At 50.7% G+C, this 23,362-nt stretch overlaps 1 protein-coding gene across 1 annotated transcript in view; it reads right to left on the bottom strand.

The window, feature by feature from the left end:
• LOC144767909 (NXPE family member 1-like) overlaps positions 1-23,362 on the bottom strand; it is a 357,584-nt gene that overhangs the window by 297,040 nt on the left and 37,182 nt on the right. Inside the window, exon 2 of the mRNA XM_078651249.1 lies at positions 14,778-14,822. The gene's annotated coding sequence lies outside the window, so the exon portion shown is untranslated. The remainder of the gene's footprint in view (positions 1-14,777; positions 14,823-23,362) is intronic.

The raw sequence follows: 23,362 nt of genomic DNA, 5'->3' as shown, positions 1-23,362 counted from the left end.
ACCTTCGCACCAATGCGGGCACCTTTGCACCAATGCGGGCACCTTCGCGCCAATGCGGGCACCTTTGCACCAATGCGGGCACCTTCGCACCAATGCGGGCACCTTCGTGCCAACGCGGGCACCTTCGCGCCATGGTGCACGGCTGCCTGTGTTGCGCCCAGGATTGCTTTTGTGCAATAAGGCACACCTTCCTGCACAAAACAACCCTGGAAGGCGTTTTCCTCTTTCGATGTGTGCTGCAGAACTCAGCACACTTAGAAAGAGGAAACAAACGAGGAGCCATAAAGATATTATTCCCCTTGGCGCCTCTCCTGGGAGGCAAAAGGTTTTGGCACAACCCCAGGTTTACATCATTCTGTAAGTCAAGTCAAGTCAAAAGTACTTTTTTCGGCAGCCAAGAGCCAAAAAAGGCGGAACAGTTTTCATAAAAATAGATATTTCATTAAAATACATTATATGTTCGAAAGCATCCAGCGTTACGATTACAATGGTTGCGTTTAAAAACCCACAAAAGTTAAATCATATGAAGTGCAACAGTGCTGACACAGTATGCCAAGATCATTAATATTAACTTATTAAGTTTGCATTGTGTAGCTCAGGAGAACATAGTTACACTGACTCAGGGCCCAGGATTGCAGCGGCAGCGGCACCTTGGATCTGCGTTTAATGGCCCCAGTTAAAAACGTGCCGCCCCGAAGCAAACTCTGGGTGAGGCTGGCATTTCACGCAGCGATGCGTCACTTTTCATAAATGAGGTCCCGGGTGAGGCTAGCATTTGGAGACAGAGCAAGGCCGGCCTCACTTGAACACATTGACAATCTCTGAGTAGGGGGAGAGTGTACTTCCTGCGCAGAGGGTCTTATTAGGCGCAGAAGAACTTTATATGGAGGGTGTCCCGCTCCGAGACATTGTCACAAGGGCAGGCTTTTAATAAATCAGGTTCCAAATAACCTTTGGGGAATGTCAGTCACCAGGGAACCATATTCAATCGGAATTTTGTCAAAACAAAGCTATAGTATGGTTTGCTTACAAAAGATAAGGATGGTTGCATCTGGGGACCCGAGCTCAGCGTAACGCGCCTTCCCACTGAGGGTTTGGTTCATCATTCTGTAATCTGCGATTGCGTCAAAATCCATGGGTGTTGCATGGGAACTCCCACCACGATGCCGACGGAACGCCTCCCTAGCGCAGATTAAGGCAACGGGGTGATTTGCGCTGCCTTGCCTCACTCCAAACCCATGATGCCGTTCAAAGCCGTGCAAAGTGGCTTTGCGTGGCCTCATAAATATCATTTGGTGGTTCGAGCCGCCATTGCGTCGCAAAAAGTGATGCAACTGTGGTGCAAGTATCTCATAAATGTACCCCTGGGTTTATTGTTATATCTGTGAAATCACCCGTAAAGCCTGTTCCAAAGAAGTTATCCTTGTCACTAATAGTATATTTTTGACGGGGCACGTTACCAGAAAGAGAAGGTCCACGACAATGTGGTCCTGCATGTAATCTGATAAGACCTGAAAATAAAAGAAGGACAACCGCGTGAGAATTGCATAGACAAAAAAGAAAGAGAAAGGGGGGAGGGACACAGAAAAGGAAAGAAGGGCTGGAAAGGACACTGTCTATGAGCAGATTGGAAAACACTGAGTGTGAGAAGTTGGCCTGATGTGCAGTGCTCACTATTCTAGTGATCACTATATATCAGTCCAAACAACCCTTATTGATGATTGGTTGTAAGTCAACCTTATAGACCAGCTATCCTAGTAGAATGGATACGAGCAGTCTAAGGCTAAGACTCTAGAGGGCGTGTTAAGGCAGCTGTTTTACCATCACATTACCCCTTGAACACCCAGTGAAAGGACACCACACAAGTGTTATGAAAATAAACAATGTATTTATTAGAATCACAACAACCCTGTACTCTTTATGAGGACAGGGTGCTAAGCACACAACAAAACTCTTGCGAAAATACTTAAGTTAGCACAGTATATACAAATGCCCGAGGGGCACGGAAAACCATATACTTTAAAAGTGGAATGCGAAATTACTAGCAGGTAAGTACAGGACTAATAGGCTTTGGAATCGCTAGGACTTGACTAGGGAATCGTTAGATTACTTCTAGGAGACCCAGGGGACTCGGGTGCAGAGTGTGCACTCTCACGCGGGATGCGGGACAAAGTCTATGGAAGCTAGTAACGCTAAAGTTAGTGTTCACGGGCGAACCCGACCTGGTAGGAAGAAAACGACAGTGGATCCTGACCCTTGGATAGTGAGGCTATGCTGGGGCACCGAAATGCCGAAGTTACCTAGCCCAGGGGCTGCAGCTGCATAGGTCTCAAAAGACGTCGGGAATCCTCGTTGCCGGACCAGGAGTCTGGAAGAAAGATGCTGGCAGGCGACCAGTGAAGATAGTTCGAGTTGATCCAAGCCTGGATCTGGAAGATGGATGACACCTGAAAGCAGAGGGGACCAAGTTCGGGACTACTAGCCAGTAGTCAGTGGGCACCAGGAGGGCACCGGATGGTAGTCACCTCGACTAGGTGAGTGGGCGACGCTGGCTCTGCAGATCTCACGGACCAGGAGGCGTCGGAGAGGCGAGCTGTCCCACGATGGATGAAGCTGTCGGCGTCGAAGCTACCCAGGATTGGGCAACAAGCCTTGGCTAATTCAAGCCCACGCGGTGGACTCAAAATGGCGTCTTGAGTGGACCAGGAGGGTCCTGGGTGCTCCTCTTCGGGAAGGGAGCAAGGGCCAGTCTGGAGCAACCAGACCAGCAGCAGTGATGTCGTTGGGCGTCGTTCAGAAGGCCACAAGCCAGCGGGCTAGTAGCCAAACAACGCGGTGAGCAGCAAAAAGCAGAAGGGCCCCACGCAGATCGTGGAGATGCTGGGAGGCTGCACTTCGGTGCTGGAGCTGCTCAGGGTCGGGGCTTCTCGGACCCCAAAGCACTCACCAGGAAATGACTCGGCGGGCTTGCTGTGCAGAAGTCGTGCAGTCTTGCAGATGGCCGGTCCCTCGAGGTCTCGTCGCACCCACGGTTCTCAGCAGGGCTGTAGAGGTGGGTAGAGGTCAGAGGTGCCAGGGAAGCTGGTTCTCGTCGAGCTGGGCAGTCGGATTCCGGAGGAAGGACTTGCAGCAGACCGCAGTGTTCTTGCGATGGTGCCTGCGGATGCAGGGTGACTACTCCTTAGCCACAAGGGAGAAATCTTAGAAAGAAGTCTTGAGTTCCTTTCGTAGAAAGTAGTTTCAGGATTCAAAGATGATCTAATTTGGAAAAAGGGGGCTGGCACGCGACTAGGTCCTGCCCTATGGGTGGGACCAGGAGGGGGGTGGTTACACCCACTTCCTTGGCTGGCTTTTCCCCAGCTCAGGGTCTGGAGTGTCCCTGGAACTGGTTCAAGCCGGCCTATGCATAGTGAGCACCGGGGTGCCACTTGCAGTCACCTTCCTCTGTAGCCCTGCCTACCTGGAATACACAAAACCCTGTCTGGGACGGTGCTGGCACCGCCCCTGGCAGGAAACCCTTTGTCCTTGCCTCCTGCTCTGGGAGGACTCCCAGCAGCAGGAGGGCAGACTTGTGTCTCGGTGGCAGCATCCATTTTGTGGATGCTAAGGCTCTGTCTGACTTTAACCGGGGTTACAGGTTACATACATGTCGTGTCCCTCTAGAAGGGTGGAATGCTAACCCCGTCGCCAGAATTGGCGAGGGGTTAGTATTCCAATTCGTATGACACCTTACTCGACATGTTTTGATAAAGCGATACCAGAGTTGGCATATAACCGCGAGGATTATAATGCACTTAAGAGTATATGGTATGCGATATCATGGAAACGGCTAAGGGATGGATCCCGAAAGCCGCAGACAGGCTCAGCTCATGCCAGAGCACCATCTCACACGATTCCAAGCACTCTGCCTTCAGGATTGTTAAGGCCTGCCATAGGAGTGACTGATAGGAGATCTGTGTGTCCATTTTAGGGTTAGATATAGGTGTACTATATCTAAAGCAAAGGGTGATTACACCACCTTGCCCCAGCTGTCAAGCAGCCAGTTGTGTCAGATTTGGATGGCCAGCCAGGGGTGGCATAATACATGCTGCAGCCCCTGGTAGGCCCTGGGTACACCTATGCCCTGGGTACCTAAGGTACACTGTACAGGGACTGATAAGGTGACTCAGTATCCAATTTAGATATGTACCTAAGGTACATGGAATCCATTTTACAGAGAGAGCAGTAGGCCTGGGGTCCTGATTAGCAGGGCCCCAGGTCAACTAAGTCAGAAAACCAGCAAAACACCAGGCAAAAAAGTTGGGGGCAACCATAGTCAGGGATCTACCTTCCTACATAACCCCCCCCCAAACGAAAGGAGATAAGGCTATCCTTGCCAGGTAAGCCTATATTGCCTGAGTGGCCATATAAGGAAGTACCAGCACTGGCATGGTTACCCCCTATCTCATGGTCCACTAAGCAATCCCTCACCCTAAGGGTATCTGAGGGTCTCCACCATAGGGAATCTCTACCTGTGGTGTGTTTTGGCAAAGGAAAAGGCTGGTGCTGAGATGGAGTACTGAAGTGAGGCTCCACTAATTTTGGGCTCAGCTTCCTCCAATCATTTTCCACCATAGAGGCCTTTCTTTCCAAGACTGAGTTGTTTTGGGCTCTCAGGGTCAACCTCTGGCTACCTACAGCTGGAGGTTGGGTCCCTCTGTTTGGCTTACTGGAGGGACAGGTCAGGTTTGGGGCCCTCAGGTCCCAGGTTTGGCTGTGCCCAACAGTGTCCATCTGTGGGAGGTCCCTAACTAAATTTAAGGGGGATCCCTCAGGAGTTGATTTTATTTTCACTTGGCTAGGACTACTAGCTTCAGTGCCCTTAATCTGCTGATTGGGGAATTCTTTTGGACAGGGGGCCCTTTGGGGTCCAACACTGGCCTCCCTGACCTCTACAGCCCTGGGCTGACTGAGGCAGGGTAGAGAGGGGCAGGTTACCTGCTCCAGACTGGGTCCCACCTTGGAAGGGTCCACTGACATCAGGGGTTCTGCCAGGCTAGGCCTGACTACCTCTGGGGCAGTTTCTTCACAAGGGGTCAGATCAGTTCCCTGAGGAGGCTGACCCTTTCCTAAAGTCTGGTGGGAGGGAGATTTCTCTTCCTCCTCAATGCTCTCTGTCTGAGTGGAGTGATCCATAGTTTCAGGCTTCACAACACTATCATCTGTCTGAGTCTGAGCTGTGGCCATCACAACTCTCCCAACCTTTTCAGGAGGGGGCTCAGTTTGGGTGTGGGCTGTGACCATCACAGCCTTGACAACCTGTTCTGGGAAGGAAGTTGTCTGAGATTGGGCTGTGACTGGCACAGCCCTCCTGACCTGTTCAGGGAGGACATCTTGGACTGGGGCTGTGGCTATCACTGCCCCACTAACCTTACCATGGAAGTTTACCATTTTAGAATGGGTTTCTTGCTCTACTTCAGCCCAGGCTGAGAGCTCTAAATCATTCCCCAGTAGGCAATCTACAGGCAAGTTTGGTGACACTGCCACTCTCTTGTGGCCAGTGACACCTCCCCAGTTGAGATTGACCACTGCCATGGGATGATCTCTCTGTACTCCATCAATATTGGTCACCTGGTATGTGGCACCAGGTAAAAGTTGCCTTGAGGGGACTAGACTCTCAGTCACCATAGTGATGCTAGCCCCTGTATCTCTATAGGCCTCAACTTTTATACCATTGATGAGGGGCTCCTGTCTGTACTTGCTCAAAGTGTTGGGACAAGTGGTGAAGTTGGCAAACCCCATGCCAGTCTAACAGACAAGAGTATCTAAGTTTGGGGACCTGGTTAGGCCAGAGTCCCCAGGAACTCCCAAAGTAAATGCACCCAAATTCTTGGGGGCACTCCCACCACCTGGGGGATTACTACTAATAGTAACAGGAGGTTTGGGAAAGTTACTTGGGGGTATGTTCTCCTTATTGTTATTCTTTGGGCAACTGCTGTCAGTTTTCAAATGACCCACCTGTTTACAGGGATAACAATAAGGTTTCTTCTGGTTATTAGAAGGATTCTGGGACCCACCCCCCTCAGAGGATTTTTGGGGCCCTGATGTGGTTTGATCTGGAGATTTATTCCCACCCTTCTCTTGAGGCTTGGTTGATTCCTTTTTCTGGTCACCACCTTGGTTCTTGGGCCTAATCCTGGTTCTGACCCATTTGTCTGCCCTCTTACCCAATTCTTGTGGAGAGGTCAGATCAGAGTCTACCAGGTGCTGGTGTAATAACTGGTTCTGACAATTATTTAAGACTTGCTCTCTCATAATAAGATTATACAATCCTGTGAATTCAGTAACCTTGCTACCCAGTAGCCAGCCTTCCAAAGCCTTAGTGGCACAATCAACAAAGTCAGACCAGTCCTGAGACTGAGTTTTCTGGGTGTCTCTGAACAGCAGCCTGTACTGCTCAGTGGTTAAGCCAAACCCATCAACCAGTGCATTTTTCAGGACCTGGTAATCATTAGCATCCTCCACTCTTGTAGTGAGGAGCTTATCTCTACCTTTACCATCAAAGGAGAGCCACAGTATAGCTGCCCACTGACTTTGGGGGATGCACTGTACAGTGCAGGCCCTCTCCAAAGCAGCCATTCATTTCTGGATGTCATCCCCTTGTTTAAAGGGGGGCACTATCTTTGTCAGGTGTTTAGTATCTAAACCCTTCTCTTTATCTCTTGGGAGATTGCTGCCACCAGTGGGAGCTAACCCACTCATCTGCTGCTCTCTAGCAAAGGCAAGCTTCTCTTTGGCCAGGGCAAGTTCTTCCCTTTCAATCCTCAGTTTAGCTTGTCTCATCCTTGCTTCATGCTCTCTTCTCTGAGGGGAAGTCAATCTCCTCTGGGGAGAGTTCCTTCTCCTCTGAGAAGAGGCATTAGAGTGCAGAGATCTAATGGAGTCCCTAGAAGGAGATCTATTTCTCCTAACTCCAAGGTTAGGCCTACTTAGGGTCAGTACTGGGGGTCCCCCAGATCCTAGCCCAAGTAAGTCTATGTTGGCCCTGGTTAGCCTTCTGACTACCTCAAGACCTTTGTCTACCTCATCCCCAGAGAGTTCCTCCTGATCCTCCTCCTCCTCAACTGCAGTAGCAGTGGTGGGGAGGTCTGGATCCCCAGAGGTTCCCTCTAAGGCTGGCATGTTCTCATGTAACTGAGAAATCTTTCTGGCATCATATGTCTCTAAGAGACCTATCAGAAAGGGAATGGTGGGGTTAGACCCCTGCTTCAGTTTCCTGGAGGTACAGACTTGTCTCATCTCCTGGAAACTGAGAGCTGCATATCTTGAAGTGACCTGTGGAGGGTCAACACTTACCAGGGGAGTCTCAGTGGACTCTCCATGGTTAGACATGCTTTTTCTAGTGAGGTGTAAGTGGTGCGCTTACCTACACTATATGTTTGCCTACTGATCCCTTGCTAGAGTTGTAGTTTAGGGTGTGCTAGGCCCTAGGAGCTACAACAGCTGGTTCAGTAGAACTCAGAGTATTCTAAGCTAAGTTATATGTACCTTTAGTACTTATGTGATCTTTCACAAGATATTCTTAGGATATGTGTGGTAAAACAACAGCAAGCTCAAATCCCAACCGCTGCTCACCAATGTGAGAAGTTGGCCTGATGTGCAGTGCTCACTATTCTAGTGATCACTATATATCAGTCCAAACAACCCTTATTGATGATTGGTTGTAAGTCAACCTTATAGACCAGCTATCCTAGTAGCATGGATACGAGCAGTCTAAGGCTAAGACTCTAGAGGGCGTGTTAAGCCAGCTGTTTCACCATCACATTACCCCTTGAACACCCAGTGAAAGGACACCACACAAGTGTTATGAAAATAAACAATATATTTATTAGAATCACAACAACCCTGTACTCTTTATGAGGACAGGGTGCTAAGCACACAACAAAACTCTTACGAAAATACTTAAGTTAGCACAGTATATACAAATGCCCGAGGGGCACGGAAAACCATATACTTTAAAAGTGGAATGCGAAATTACTAGCAGGTAAGTACAGGACTAATAGGCTTTGGAATCGCTAGGACTTGACTAGGGAATCGTTAGATTATTTCTAGGAGACCTAGGGGACTCGGGTGCAGAGTGTGCACTCTCACGCGGGATGCGGGACAAAGTCTATGGAAGCTAGTAAAGTTAAAGTTAGTGTTTACGGGCGAACCCGACCTGGTAGGAAGAAAACGACAGTGGATCCTGACCCTTGGATAGTGAGGCTATGCTGGGGCACCGAAATGCCGAAGTTACCTAGCCCAGGGGCTGCAGCTGCATAGGTCTCAAAAGACGTCGGGAATCCTCGTTGCCGGACCAGGAGCCTGGAAGAAAGATGCTGGCAGGCGACCAGTGAAGATAGTTCGAGTTGATCCAAGCCTGGATCTGGAAGATGGATGACACCTGAAGGCAGAGGGGACCAAGTTCGGGACTACTAGCCAGTAGTCAGTGGGCACCAGGAGGGCACCGGATGGTAGTCACCTCGACTAGGTGAGTGGGCGACGCTGGCTCTGCAGATCTCACGGACCAGGAGGCGTCGTCGGCGACCAGGATGGAGAGGCGAGCTGTCCCACGATGGATGAAGCTGTCGGCGTCGAAGCTACCCAGGATTGGGCAACAAGCCTTGGCTAATTCAAGCCCACGCGGTGGACTCAAAATGGCGTCTTGAGTGGACCAGGAGGGTCCTGGGTGCTCCTCTTCGGGAAGGGAGCAAGGGCCAGTCTGGAGCAACCAGACCAGCAGCAGTGATGTCGTCGGGCGTCGTTCAGAAGGCCACAAGCCAGCGGGCTAGTAGCCAAACAACGCGGTGAGCAGCAAAAAGCAGAAGGGCCCCACGCAGATCGTGGAGATGCTGGGAGGCTGCACTTCGGTGCTGGAGCTGCTCAGGGTCGGGGCTTCTCGGACCCCAAAGCACTCACCAGGAAATGACTCGGCGGGCTTGCTGTGCAGAAGTCGTGCAGTCTTGCAGATGGCCGGTCCCTCGAGGTCTCGTCGCACCCACGGTTCTCAGCAGGGCTGTAGAGGTGGGTAGAGGTCAGAGGTGCCAGGGAAGCCGGTTCTCGTCGAGCTGGGCAGTCGGATTCCGGAGGAAGGACTTGCAGCAGACCGCAGTGTTCTTGCGATGGTGCCTGCGGATGCAGGGTGACTACTCCTTAGCCACAAGGGAGAAATCTTAGGAAGAAGTCTTGAGTTCCTTTCGTAGAAAGTAGTTTCAGGATTCAAAGATGATCTAATTTGGAAGGGGGCCTGCTCCTACCTTTATCTGGGAAAAGGGGGCTGGCACGCGACTAGGTCCTGCCCTATGGGTGGGACCAGGAGGGGGGTGGTTACACCCACTTCCTTGGCTGGCTTTTCCCCAGCTCAGGGTCTGGAGTGTCCCTGGAACTGGTTCAAGCCGGCCTATGCATAGTGAGCACCGGGGTGCCACTTGCAGTCACCTTCCTCTGTAGCCCTGCCTACCTGGAATACACAAAACCCTGTCTGGGACGGTGCTGGCACCGCCCCTGGCAGGAAACCCTTTGTCCTTGCCTCCTGCTCTGGGAGGACTCCCAGCAGCAGGAGGGCAGACTTGTGTCTCGGTAGCAGCATCCATTTTGTGGATGCTAAGGCTCTGTCTGACTTTAACCGGGGTTACAGGTTACATACATGTCGTGTCCCTCTAGAAGGGTGGAATGCTAACCCCGTCGCCAGAATTGGCGAGGGGTTAGTATTCCAATTCGTATGACACCTTACTCGACATGTTTTGATAAAGCGATACCAGAGTTGGCATATAACCGCGAGGATTATAATGCACTTAAGAGTATATGGTATGCGATATCATGGAAACGGCTAAGGTATGGATCCCGAAAGCCGCAGACAGGCTCAGCTCATGCCAGAGCACCATCTCACACGATTCCAAGCACTCTGCCTTCAGGATTGTTAAGGCCTGCCATAGGAGTGACTGATAGGAGATCTGTGTGTCCATTTTAGGGTTAGATATAGGTATACTATATCTAAAGCAAAGGGTGATTACACCACCTTGCCCCAGCTGTCAAGCAGCCAGTTGTGTCAGATTTGGATGGCCAGCCAGGGGTGGCATAATACATGCTGCAGCCCCTGGTAGGCCCTGGGTACACCTATGCCCTGGGTACCTAAGGTACACTGTACAGGGACTGATAAGGTGACTCAGTATCCAATTTAGATATGTACCTAAGGTACATGGAATCCATTTTACAGAGAGAGCAGTAGGCCTGGGGTCCTGATTAGCAGGGCCCCAGGTCAACTAAGTCAGAAAACCAGCAAAACACCAGGCAAAAAAGTTGGGGGCAACCATAGTCAGGGATCTACCTTCCTACACTGAGGATGGACACAAGGTGGCAGCAAGAAGGAGAAATAGAAGAAGGATGCCCGAAGACCCCGCGGGACTGGTACAGACCACCGGAACCAACCAAGGTGAGCTGGATAGAGGAGATGATTGAGGCTGGGGTAGGAGGAGGTGGTGGCTACCACTTAGAGATGTTGGAACCTACAGTTCCGACATGGACTCAGAGCACTGTCGCTAAGCCATGTGGGCGACCGGTGGCACAGGAGGACCATATTTTGTTTTGAAGATTGATTGATTGATTGATTGGTGTGCCCCGGGTTTCTTGCATTTCTTTTTGGTAAATTGTTGTTGCTCCTGTATTTGTCCATCTTTTACTGTTTTTCTTATTTTTTGGTTTCTTGGCTCTCCCTGTGTGCCCCTGCCCCTCTGTGCCCCACCCCGCTCCCCGCTTCCCGCCGCTGCTCCCCCGCGGCCCGCCCTCTTTTTCCTTCTGTACCCCTGCCCGCCCATTGGCCGCCCCGTTCCCGCCTCCCAGCAGGCCCTCCCTCCCACTTGGCTTCTTATGGAGGTTGCGCGGCGCAGGTGAGCGTGACCTGACCCCAGGTCTCTCCCCACGCCGCTCGACCCCTCTGGGACACGAGGGCCGACGAGGGTTCGCCGCTGGTGTGCCCCGGGTTTCTTTCATTTCTTTTGGTAAATTGTTGTTGCTCCTGTATTTGTCCATCTTTTACTGTTTTCCTTATTTTTTGGTTTCTTGGCGCTCCCTGTGCACCCCTGCCCCTCTGTGCCCCCCTGCTCCCCGCTTCCCACTGCTGCTCCCCCGCGGCCCGCCCCCTTTTTCCTTCTGTACCCCCGTCCGCCCATTGGCCGCCCCACTCCCGGCTGCCCCTCCCTCCCACTTCGCCTCCTATGGAGCCCGCGCAGCGACCCCGCATCTGGTATGCCGAAGGCGCGCCAAAGGCAAGCCCGTCTGCGCCGGTCCAGGCCTGGACCGCACCCAGCGCTGGTACCCCTGGCCCCAGCCGACGCCAGGGCACCCGACTGAGATACGACACCGCCACCCTCATCGCTCAACACCGGACGACCTACCACCTGCCAACGAGTCACCCCGAAGCGCACCCACGGACCCTTCACCTGCCGAGCCTGCAAATTCACCTGCCTCCGAACCTGCACCCCGCCCACCGAACACAGCAACGATAACAACAACCACCTCAAGTGCATCCTCCTCAACACCCGCTCCATCCACAAACACGCCGTCGAACTCTGGGAACTCCTTGATACAACAGCCCCAGACGTCGCCTTCCTCACGGAAACCTGGATGAACGCCTCCTCGGCCCCCGACATCGCCATAGCCATCCCGGACAGCTACAAAATCACCTGTAAGGACCGCGTCAACAAAACTGGAGGAGGAATCGCCATCATCTAGAGGAACACCATCAGCGTCACGACCAACGCCGAAGACACACTCACCGCCGCCGAACACCTACATTTCCAGATCCACACCGACCCCCAGACCACCCTCAGAGGAATGCTCATCTACAGACACAATTCAGCAAAACCATCGCCGACTTCATCAGCCCGCACGCCCTAGCCTCACCAGAGTACATCCTCCTAGGGGACCTGAACTTCCACCTGGAGAAAAACAGCGACAACAACACCTCCACCCTGCTCAACACCTCGCCAACCTCGGACTCAAGCAACTGGTGGACACGCCCACCCACCTCGCTGGCCACACGCTCGACCCCATCTTCTCCGCCAGCAACCACGTCTCCTTCAGCCACTCCACTGGACTACACTGGACTGACCACAGCTGCATCCACTTCACCTTCAAGAAAACCACATCCCACCACCACACGCTACAGATCCCCCGCAGATGCTGGAGCAAAGTCACCACAGACCAGCTGACCACATCGCTGAGCCAAAACCCACCTGTCGACACCCCTGACACCAACGACGCAGCACACAATCTCGCACAGTGGATCACCAACTGCGCCGACGACATCGCTCCACTAAAGAAACCCCCGGGCAAGACTAGCAACAGAAAAACCTCATGGTTCACAGACGCCCTCAAAATCGCAAAGAAATCATGCCGAACCTTCGAAAAAGCTTGGCGCCACAAACGGACATCAGAAAACATGACAGCCCTCAAGAACGCCACCCGCGAATACCACCAGATGATCCGCACCACCAAAAGGACATCGTTCAAAGAGCCGCTGGACACCAACACCCACAACAGCAAGGAACTCTTCAGCATCGTCAAAGAGCTCTCCAACCCCAGCGCCAGCAACAACGACTTCACACCATCGCAAGACCTCTGCAACTCCCTCGCCACATTCTTCCACCGCAAGATCCCAGATATACACGACAGCTTCGGACCCCAGAGTCCACCTCCAGCCACCAAACCAACGACCCCCACCACAAGCCTCAGCGCATGGACCCCCATTAGCACTGAATACACCACCCACGTCATGAATACCATCCACTCTGGCTCCCCCTCTGACCCATGCCCTCATCATATCTTCAACAAAGCCGACACCATCATCGCACCCCACCTCCGGAACGTCATCAACAGCTCCTTTGTGTCAGCCACCTTCCCTGACAGCTGGAAAAACGCATAAATCAACGCACTTCTGAAGAAACCAACAGCGGACCCTAAAGACCTCAAGAACTTCCGCCCCATCTCTCTACTCCCCTTCCCGGCTAAAGTCATCGAGAAGATCGTCAATAAACAGCTGACTGCATTCCTCGAAGCAAACAACTCGCTCAACCCATCCCAGTCCGGATTTCGAGCCAACCACAGCACCGAGACCGCCCTCATCGCAGACACCGATGACATCAGGACCGTGATGGACAACGGAGAGACAGCCACTCTCATCATCCTGGACCTCTTGGCAGCCTTTGATACCGTCTGCCACCGCACCCCAATAACCCGCCTCTACAACACTGGGATCCAAGGAAAGGCCCTGGATTGGATCACATCGTTCCTCTCCAACAGAACCCAGAGAGCCGCCTCCCTCCCTCCCTTCCGCTCCGAGGCCACCAAGATCATCTGCAGCGTACCCCAAGGCTCCTCACTCAGCCCAACCCTCTTCAATATCTACATGAGCCCCCTCGCCACCATCGCACGCAAACACAGCATCAACATCATCTCCTACGCCGATGACACCCAACTGATACTCTCCCTCACCAAAGTCCCATTCACCGCCAAAACCAACTTTCAGGACGGAATGAAAGATGTCGCAGAATGGATGAAGCTCAGCCGTCTGAAGCTCAACTCGGACAAGACAGAGGTCCTCATCCTCGGACAATCCCCATCCGCCTGGGACGACTCCTGGTGGCCCACGATGCTGGGCACCGCACCGACACCCATGGACCACGCACGCAACCTGGGATTCATCGTGGACTCCTCCCTCACGATGACCAAGCAAGTCAACGCAGTCTCATCCTCATGTTTCAACACCCTGCGCATGCTCCGAAAGATCTTCCGGTGGATCCCCACGGAAACCAGAAAGACGGTCACCCAGGCCCTCGTCACCAGCTGACTGGACTACGGGAACGCCCTATACGCAGGAACCACAGCCAAACTTCAGAAACGCCTTCAGCGCATACAGAACGCCTCCGCACGACTCATCCTCGACATCCCTCGCCACAGCCACATATCCGTCCACCTGAGAAACCTGCACTGGCTCCCCGTCAGCAAGAGGATCACGTTCAGGCTGCTCACCCACACACATAAAGCGCATTACAACATGGGCCCCGAACACCTCAACAACCGCCTCTCGTTCTACACCCCCACCCGCCAGCTCCGCTCCACCAGCCTTGCCCTCGCCACCGTCCAACGGATTCGCAGAACCACCACCGGAGAAAGATCGTTCTCCTACCTGGCAGCCAAGACATGGAACACCCTCCCCGCACACAAACGACTGACCCAAGACCATCTCACTTTCAGGAAACACCTCAAAACCTGGTTATTCGAGCAATAGCGGCACACCCCCCCCCTCCTTACAGCGCCTTGAGACCCTCACGGCTGAGTAGCGCGCTCTACAAATATATTGATTGATTGATTGATTGATATTTTTTTATGACACTCACAAGCTGTAAAAATGTACTCCTGGTGGAGAGAAGGTTAATAGAAAGAAAGTAGACAACAAGAATTTATAGGGAGCAAAGTAATTAATGGAAATTCCAATTCAATTGGCATTGTATTTCTGGATACTGATTTAAATGGTTATGAAATCTTGAGGAGAAAACATGGACACCTAGCAGAGAAGAAATGTGACGACTAAGGAGACAGGAGGGTTATTGGGACAGTAATTGTTGATTGACACCTCTGTCCTACACTTCTTTTTATTACTCGTAGTGAAAGCACGAGAAAGGAAAGTAAATTAAATCGACGAAACTGAAGAAAAGGAAGATCATGTACTTATGTATATTGAGTAAATTCATTGTACTCACCTGGTGTTAGTAAGACACCCGGAGAAGAGGGCGACTCCTGTTTACCTGCAAGAAAAGAAACAAGAAACAATTAGAAGAAAGATGAATTTGATTGTGAAAGAGCAAGTATAAAGAATTTACAAATCTGGTAATACATGAATAATTAGACTATCTTAGATATTTCTACTGAGCAGTTACTAACCCACCTTCCGCACAGGTTCACATTCGTTTCTTTAATGTAGTTACACCAGGCTTTATTTATGAGGCCCCTTGCGCCATCGGAACGTCACTTTTTGTGTCGTTCCGTGGCGCAGAAGCCTGCGTGATATTTATCAGGCCGCACTAAGCCACTTGTTTTGGGCTTAATTCTGCCTGATAAATATCAGCCCCTTTAAAGCAGTGTTCTGCCTTAGAGGGGCTGCAACGGGTGTTGCTGGGGGCGTTCACAGCAACACCCATGGCCTTTTGACACTGCCCCAGATTTACGAGAAATCGTAAAACTGAGGCAGCGCCAAAAGCTTACGCCTCCCCAGGAGAGGCGTAAGGGAGGCGCAACGGGGAGAAATATCTTTATTGCTCCTCGTTTTTCCTTTTTTTATGTCTGCTGCATTCTGCAGACGTAGAAAGAGGAAAAGCCACTCGTGATTATTTTTGTACAGAAAGGTGTCCCTTCCTGTACAAAAATAATCCTCCCCTCCAGCCCGGCGCCCTTTCACCATTGTGCGCAGGGGGAAAGGACAGGAATGCGCCGTATCTTATAGATACGATGCATTCCTGCCCTCTTCTTTTGCCGTAGGGCAGCGCAGTCGGAAGGCCTGCCGCGCTGCCCTACGGCAAAACCTCATAAATGAGGCCCATCATTTCCTCTGTGCAGAAGCAATTGATGAGTCGAACTACTTTAATCTCCATTCTAAACTTATCCGATGGAGGTGAGGGTCATCCCTGTGTTTCCCTATGATTTTAAAATCCACACATTTGCTGAATTCTGTGACATAAATTAAAGTATAATTGATTATTGTATTGGATCGGGTTGCTTTAAAAGGTTTTATGGGAAGGGCGATCTTTTTCTGTTCGGAGGCCAAAGGCCGAGGCTATATAGAAGGGGTTTATAATCCTCCCGGCAGCTTCGGTCCTGAAGTTGTGAATAATGGCAGTGGAAAGGAGTAGATCGATACCTGAGAATCTCCTAGTGTGGGCCTTTGACAGTCGGTAACAAGTTCACGTTGAATCTCTGGGGCATATTCTCAAGGAGCTATCACCGAGTTAACAGCACTTTATCGCAGCCATGGCACCAGTTTACGCGTGATAGCAGCCGCGAAAAACATCGCCACAGATGACCCCGGCAACTATTGCTAATGAGATGCAGAGTAGGCGTTCCCGTGCCAAAAGGTGACGACACCACTCCGCAACATTCTCAACAACCAGCCAGATTGGTGAAAACACCACGAAACATGTGATAAGGCGCGTTAGCTGCAGGTAAGTAACACCTGCCCTGAGCTGGTGTAAAGTCGGACGGCAGCTTGCACCACAAAAGGGAGCCCAGGCCGGAGCCACATCTGAAGAACAACAGATGACATGGAGCCACTGAACATGCGGGCCGGACACCCAAGCATGACGTTAATGTTATCGCCGCTTTAGCGGCATAAAACTGCCGCTAAAGCTGCGATAATGGGCTTGATAATACGCCGTAGAGAATTCCCATAGAAGCCCAGGTTAACACCAGAACCTGGGCTTCTATGGGAATTCACAAGGGCGTATTATCAAGCCCATTATCACCACTTCAGCTGCAGTTTTCTGACGCTAAAGCGGCGATGATGTTAACGCCATTTCTTGATATTATGCCCCACAGCGACCCCAGAAAATGCACCAACCCCACAGACCCAACACCAGAGAATGTCATTGCCCACCACAGGCTCAAAGGGACAACCGTCCTCCGCATCCTGACCACCAATGGCCACCGGCTGACGGCACCAACACAGCGGACAACCAACATCCCACCTCAGACAACGCTGCTGGCCGTGATGTACATGTTTGCCTCTGGTACCCTACAACCAACAACCGCCCGAGTCGGCGGAGTTACACTGCCAAGCCAATACAAGTCCCTCACAAAGGTCATGGATGACACCATCAGCTTGGTACCCCACTATCTATACTTCCCACACACTGCGCAGGAACAGCCGGAGACCAAGCAGGGCATCTACGCCACAGCTGGCTTCCCACACGTGTCAGGGGCAATTGACTGCACACAAGTCCCACTTGTGCCCCCTGGCAACACTGCACACAATAAGCACCACAGAAAGCGCACGTATCCCACCAATGTCCATGCAAAATTGGACTACCGGGGAATCTCCACCAACGTCGCCGCCAACAACCCAGGCAATGTGCATGATTAATACACCACCAACAGTCCATCATCAACCTGCGCTAACGGGATGGCACCCACGGAAATGCACTGCTCGTTGGCCAAAACCAAATACACACACCACACAACTCAACTCCACAATCATGCAACTCACAACACAGGAAATGCACACATTACAAGCTCACATACAACATGTACACCCTCCAGACATAATAGCACAACTCACTGTGGGAACGTGGACCAGCCAGGTACATTAGCCATCAATGGCATGGCACCTCGGCCACACAATAGCAGAATGTCGAAAGAGGTGGGGACCAGGCATGTGCGAAGGAGGCAAGTGACCGATGAATGAGAATGTACACAATGCCAAGTGTGGCGTGGATGTGATGGCCAGACTGCGGTATGCAGACCACGAACATATCCAAGTCAAAACACACCGCTGGTATTTGGAGAGTAGTGGACAGTGGACGCAACCTTGCAGCCCCAGCCAGTAGGGAAGATCGCGGGAATGTAGCTTGTTACGATCCCCCCCCCGTAAGCGTGAGAGGAGTGGGCTGGCCCGGCATATGCCAGGCCAGCATAGGGGTGTGAATAAAAGGCACATAACTCTGGGCGTGGTCCTCTTCCCGAATGCCCTAAGTCTCTGCCAAGGCGGTGCTTCTCACCCCGCCACGAGGCTGGTGCCGTGAGCGTTGTTGTCTGTGATCCTGTGTGCCTGCTGCACCCCGGGACGCTGGCCCCCGAACCTGTCTTACCTGCTCCTGCGCACTAAGGCCTCAATGCCAACCTGTCGACACCAGCATGTGTCGAAGAGGGCCCACCATGTACCGGTGCGCACTCCAAGCCTGATGCCCGCGACCCTGGAATCCTGCTACGACCATCACGGCCTCGGTGATCTAGGCACGAGTACTCCTTTCTCATTTATGTACTCTATCGGCTGACACAGTGGACTAGTAGGTTACACATTAGGAACTGAGTCTTGATTACACTATGACAGAGGATGATATTTATGGCTGACTTTAAATCACTATACTCCCTTCGATGTGGAGCCACCAAGTCTGTGCTTCGCATCACAACCACACGTGCATGTGGGCCCACAGAGTTCTACTGCCTGCGGCCTACGCTGCGCTCGAGTAGGTCACACATTTGAAACTGAGCCTTGATTACACCATGAGAGAGCACATTAATTATGGCTGTGTGTATGTCACTATACACCCTTCGACGTGGTGCCACCAGGTCTTAGTCGCATATCAAAATCGCAAGATTCTTTGGGCCCGCGCGGCCGACTGCTCTCGGCCTACGCTGCGCTCGCGTAGGTCACAGATTTGGAACTGGACATCGATTATTCAAAGGCAGAGTACATATCATTGCACGCAAGAAGAGGCGTCAGAGGATGATGCGTCGAATTTGGGAGGAAAAAAGGATCATCATTACGGAGGTGATCTAACACTACTGACAACTGCCCTGGTGTCGTGAGCCTATGACGTTAATTTTTACGCCGACATTGGATGCGTTATCTGGAGACTATCGCATGGTACCGCCGTGTTGAGAATGGTTCGTTAACGCAGTGTAATTTTCCCGTGATAGACTGCGATGTTGGAAGTTGTAAAAAGTTACTTATGTGATGGTTATCTCACGTTCTTGAGAATATGCCCCTCTGGTTCTTCTCACAGAGGAGCCTGCAGCAGATTTAACTGAACATTCATGTGTCCAAACACGGGGAAGCACTTTTTCATTTTGTGTAGTCTAAGGTGGTAAATGAATATAAATTATAAAAAGTTTACGTTTATTTTTACGTTCTAACTATTCCGCTAGGTAGAAAATTGCTTTTCATGATAGTTTGGATGTAGCTGTGTCAGGCTAGTTAATGAGCAGCGCTGTCAACCCTTCACATGCCCCATACAGCTTTCTGCTTCTTCCACCCACTCAAATCAAGCAACACCTTCTCATTCTAATGAGAACAAGGCCGGCCTGAGATTTTGGTTGGTCTCAGATTAATATAACTCATGGGCTGTCTTTTTCCAGTTCCATCTCCGGACAGTGTGGAGGCAGGCGGAGGACACTGTGTTGATATGTTCCTTCATAGTGAGCTTGCTGTCCAGAAGGATGCCAAGGTTGCGGGCGTGGTCTGTTGATGTGGGAGCGGGTCCGAGTTCGATGGGCCAGCAGGTATCGTTACAAGGAGAGGTGTTGTTGACAAAGATTAGCAGTTCGGTCTTGTCAGTGTTGACATTCAGACAGTTGGTCTTTATCCAGTCGGCGGCGTCCTTCATGCACTTGTGGACATTGGGCTTCATGGTGGTGGAGTCTGTTGAGAGGGAGAGGGGGAGCTGGGAACCGTTGGAGTAGGACATGATTTTGAGGCCATGGGTTTTCTGACGATGTCAGCTAGAGGTGTCATGTACATGTTGAAGAGGGTGGGGCTGAGGGATGAACCTTGAGGGACAGCGTAGATGGTGCTCTTGGGTTCTGAGGCATCTGGATGTGGTGGAGGCTCTTGATGAGTGTGTGGTGAGATACGGTGTCTAAACTGCAGAGATGTTGATGAGGATGAGGGCCGGAGATTCTCCGCTCTCGAAGAGGGTGAAGATGTCAGTGGTGGTGATCAGGGCAGTCTCAGTGCTGTGGTTTGCACAAGAACTGAGCAGGTTGTTTCTCTCCAGATGGTGGGTGAGCTGTCGGTTGATGGCCTTCTCAAGGACTTTGGTGGAGAAAAGGAGAAGCTAGATGGTGTGGCAGTTTTGGAGTTCGCTGGGTTTGTGGTCTGACTTTTGTGTGTTTCCATCAATTGGGATAAGTGGCTGTGGCTATGGATGAGTTGACAGCTGATGTCCTTGCCTCCGAGGTTGAAAAGGTGGTAGGGGCAGGGGTGCTTGGGCACTCCAGAGTGGATGGAGTTCTTGATGGCTGTGGTGTTCTGTGAGGTGAGCTGTTCCCACCTGGTGAGTGGCTGATCGGAGGAGGCTTCCATTGGAGTGAGGAGGAGTCAGGCCCTAAAAGTACCGTACCATTTTTATCTTTTTAATATTTTATGTATTGTGAAAAACTTACTTCTATACTCCTACATCCAGTCTGTGAAAAGCGTACTCTATATTCCAACTGGCGTATAGTCTGCCTTTCAGTTTCTGCCTATCTTCCTTGCTCCTCGGTCTGCTGCAGCATTGCTCAATGCTGATTGACTGGAAAGAGCTTGGGCGTTTCCTCTTCTCTATCCGAGGGCAGCGGCCATCTTAGTATACCGGAGGTCCAGTTGCTCTAGGTCCCACATATTAAATTAGACCCTGGAGCCAATGCGCTGTGGACTCGGGCAGCGTGCGCACTGCCGGAACGTAGAATATGTGCCAAAGGCAAGCCCGTCTGCACCCGTCCGACCGTCACCAGGAGCCAGGAACCCTTCATATTTGTCCCCAGAGTTAAGCCCTTTATCCTTGACAAGTGATGCTAGTCATGAATTAAAGAAGCGTAGACCCAGCGGTCGACACTGCTCTCTCCATCCTCCAACTTAGATACTTAGAGAGACAATTCGTGTGCCTAAACTGTAACTTATCTTTCTCTGCTAACAATGCATCTTCTCTTCCTTGTAACGGAGACTGTCTCACTTCTTTTAGCACACATCAGTCACCAGACTTATGTTTTATTACTGAGACCCGGCTCAACTCTCAACCATTCCCCTGCATTCCTATAGCGCTTCATGACAACTATAAAATAGTTAAGTTGGACAGAGAAGTAAGGCCAGGCGGGGGATTAGCCATTACTTTTCGGGACTCACTTAAAGTACTACTACGCAACTCAGTGCTCACCGACTTGCCAGAGACAGCAAGATTCAAAATCAAACTCCCCCATGGAGGTATATGGAAAGGAGCTATAGTCTATCGCCACCCCTGGTCCTAAGACAATCTTTAGTTTCAAATTAATAGAACTAATAGCTCTTGATGTGCTATCCACACAAGATTTTCCCTTATTGGAGATTTTAATTATCATGCTGAGATAGCATCTGATCCTGACGTCTCCAATTTACTGTCCAATCTTCAAATGCTGGATCTCCACCTGATCGAGTCCTACTCATCCAGCAGGACCTTCGATTCTCTAACTCCCAGCCCATGTACATGGATATGCCTGAATTTCTCCCTTGCACAGATCATTTCCTACTTAAATTTAAAATCCCTGTGGACTCCAGCTCTGCCAGAGCTACCACGGTGAACTGTGGGAAAGCAAGACGATGGAAGCAGGTGACCGCAGAAAACTTTCAATCTTCTTTCAGGGCCCCTGAAATGGATAACACAACAGACATCAATGCAGCCTGGGACGCGTTCTTAGAATCCCTCGCGGCAGCACGTGATACAGTTGCGCCCTACAGATCCTATACCAGAAACCCACTCGACCTAATGCCCCTTGGTATTCGGCAGGGGAAACAGCGTTTACAACACTGTCTACACAACGCATGCCATTACAATGCAGTCGTTACAACAACCACGTTGTTAGTTCGCATACCACTATTTCGCAAATCATTACAACAACTTGCTGTAGGGGACACGCTAGTATTGAATTTCAAATCCAATACCTTCCCTGTTGTTGCGCCAACTATAGAAGGAATAGTAAATAATACTATTACTAAGTTCAGCGCAACTCCTACAGCAAGTCATTGTATTGACTTGTCATGTAATGGTATGCGTACTAATAACGGGGTTGTTGTAATAACAGCGTTGTAATGGCATGAGAGCTAATCGCATGTGTTGTAAACAGCCCTATTCATTCAGCAGATCTGAAAACCGATAAAACCGACTATGAGAGATTGGAACATATATGGATGTCCTTGACAAACACCACCACAAATTAATGCTAGGCAGGAAGATCAATTACCATTAATAGAACAAGAAAGAAATTCTGCTAAAGAACTATTTAAGGTTGTAAAGGAGCGTCTAAACCTCGCACTTGCACTTCAGCCACAGTGGCCTCCCAGACTCTCTGCGATACTTTAGTCTATCACTTTGAAAATAAAATAGACAATATCTACTGCAACTTTCACAACAACATCCTCTATTTGTCCGGATAACTCTCTGTGCAGAAACACTCAGGCACCATTGAAGAAGTGTGAACCTATCACAACCACCTAACTTTCAGACCTGTCAGCGAAAACCAAATCTGTGTCCCTGGCTGACTTGTGCCCCCTTTACGTTACAGCCATGTCAGCCACCTCACCGGCACCATCATTTAAATCCTTTTGCAAATTTATCTCTGTCTTCAGTCACTTTCCCTCTGGATTGGAAAAGCTGCCTATGTCAGACCCATTCTAAACAAAACACACTCCTATCCTACTGACCCCGTAAACTACTGTCCCATCTCTGTCCTTCATTCGATTGGAAAAATGCTTGAATCCCACATAAATAAACAGCTGTCATCTTACCTGGAGACTTATTCCCTGTTGGGTGCCTCTCGGTCAGGCTTTCGTCCTTTGCACAGTAAAGAAACCACCCTTGTAGCGGTAACAGACTCCCTCAGGCTTTCCTTGGACAGGCAAGCCAGCCATGCTGGCTCTTCCCGATCTGTCGGCGGCATTTGATACTGTGTCACATCCTATTCTGATTCAACGTCTCCAGGAGATAGGAATAAACGGCACCGCCTTTCGTTGTTTTACCGACTTTTTGAAGGGCAGGACATAAAACTATGACTCTTGGTCCTTTTCAGTCTAAGACTTTGTCCCTGAGCACGGGAGTTCCTCATGGCTCTGCGTTCAGTCCGACTCTTCTCAACATCTCTGTCGCTCCCCTTGCTCGGCTAGTCAAGTCCTGCGGCTTCAAATGCTTTCGTATGCAGATGGTACTCAGCTGCTCATCTCTTTTGGGCAAGATATGGCGGTTGTTAAACAGCGCTTCACTTCCTGCGTGAGAACATTGCCAAGTGGACGCCTCTAAACTGTCTTCAATTGAATGGAGACAAGACTGATATACTACGGTTTGGCAAAGCACATCTCCACTGGACTGAGAACTGGTGGCCGCAGAGCTTGGCTCTGCCCTCTCTCCCAGAAGCACAGCGAGGTACTTGGTCATCCTATGTTGATCTTGACCTGATACTATTCACTCCATATGCCTGTAGATGGCGCTCTAACAATCCCCGACTCTTGGATCCTAAATTCTCCGGCCAATTCAATTCCTTCGCTTCTGAATTCTTTGCAATTAATTCAACGCCAGACTCCTCTCCTGTAATGATTTGGGACTCTTTTAAAGCAGCGGCCAGAGGACTTATA

Source organism: Lissotriton helveticus, chromosome 7 (genome assembly GCF_964261635.1).
Source record: "Lissotriton helveticus chromosome 7, aLisHel1.1, whole genome shotgun sequence".
Classification (NCBI taxonomy): domain Eukaryota; kingdom Metazoa; phylum Chordata; class Amphibia; order Caudata; family Salamandridae; genus Lissotriton; species Lissotriton helveticus.
This window is presented reverse-complemented; position numbering and strand designations above follow the sequence as displayed.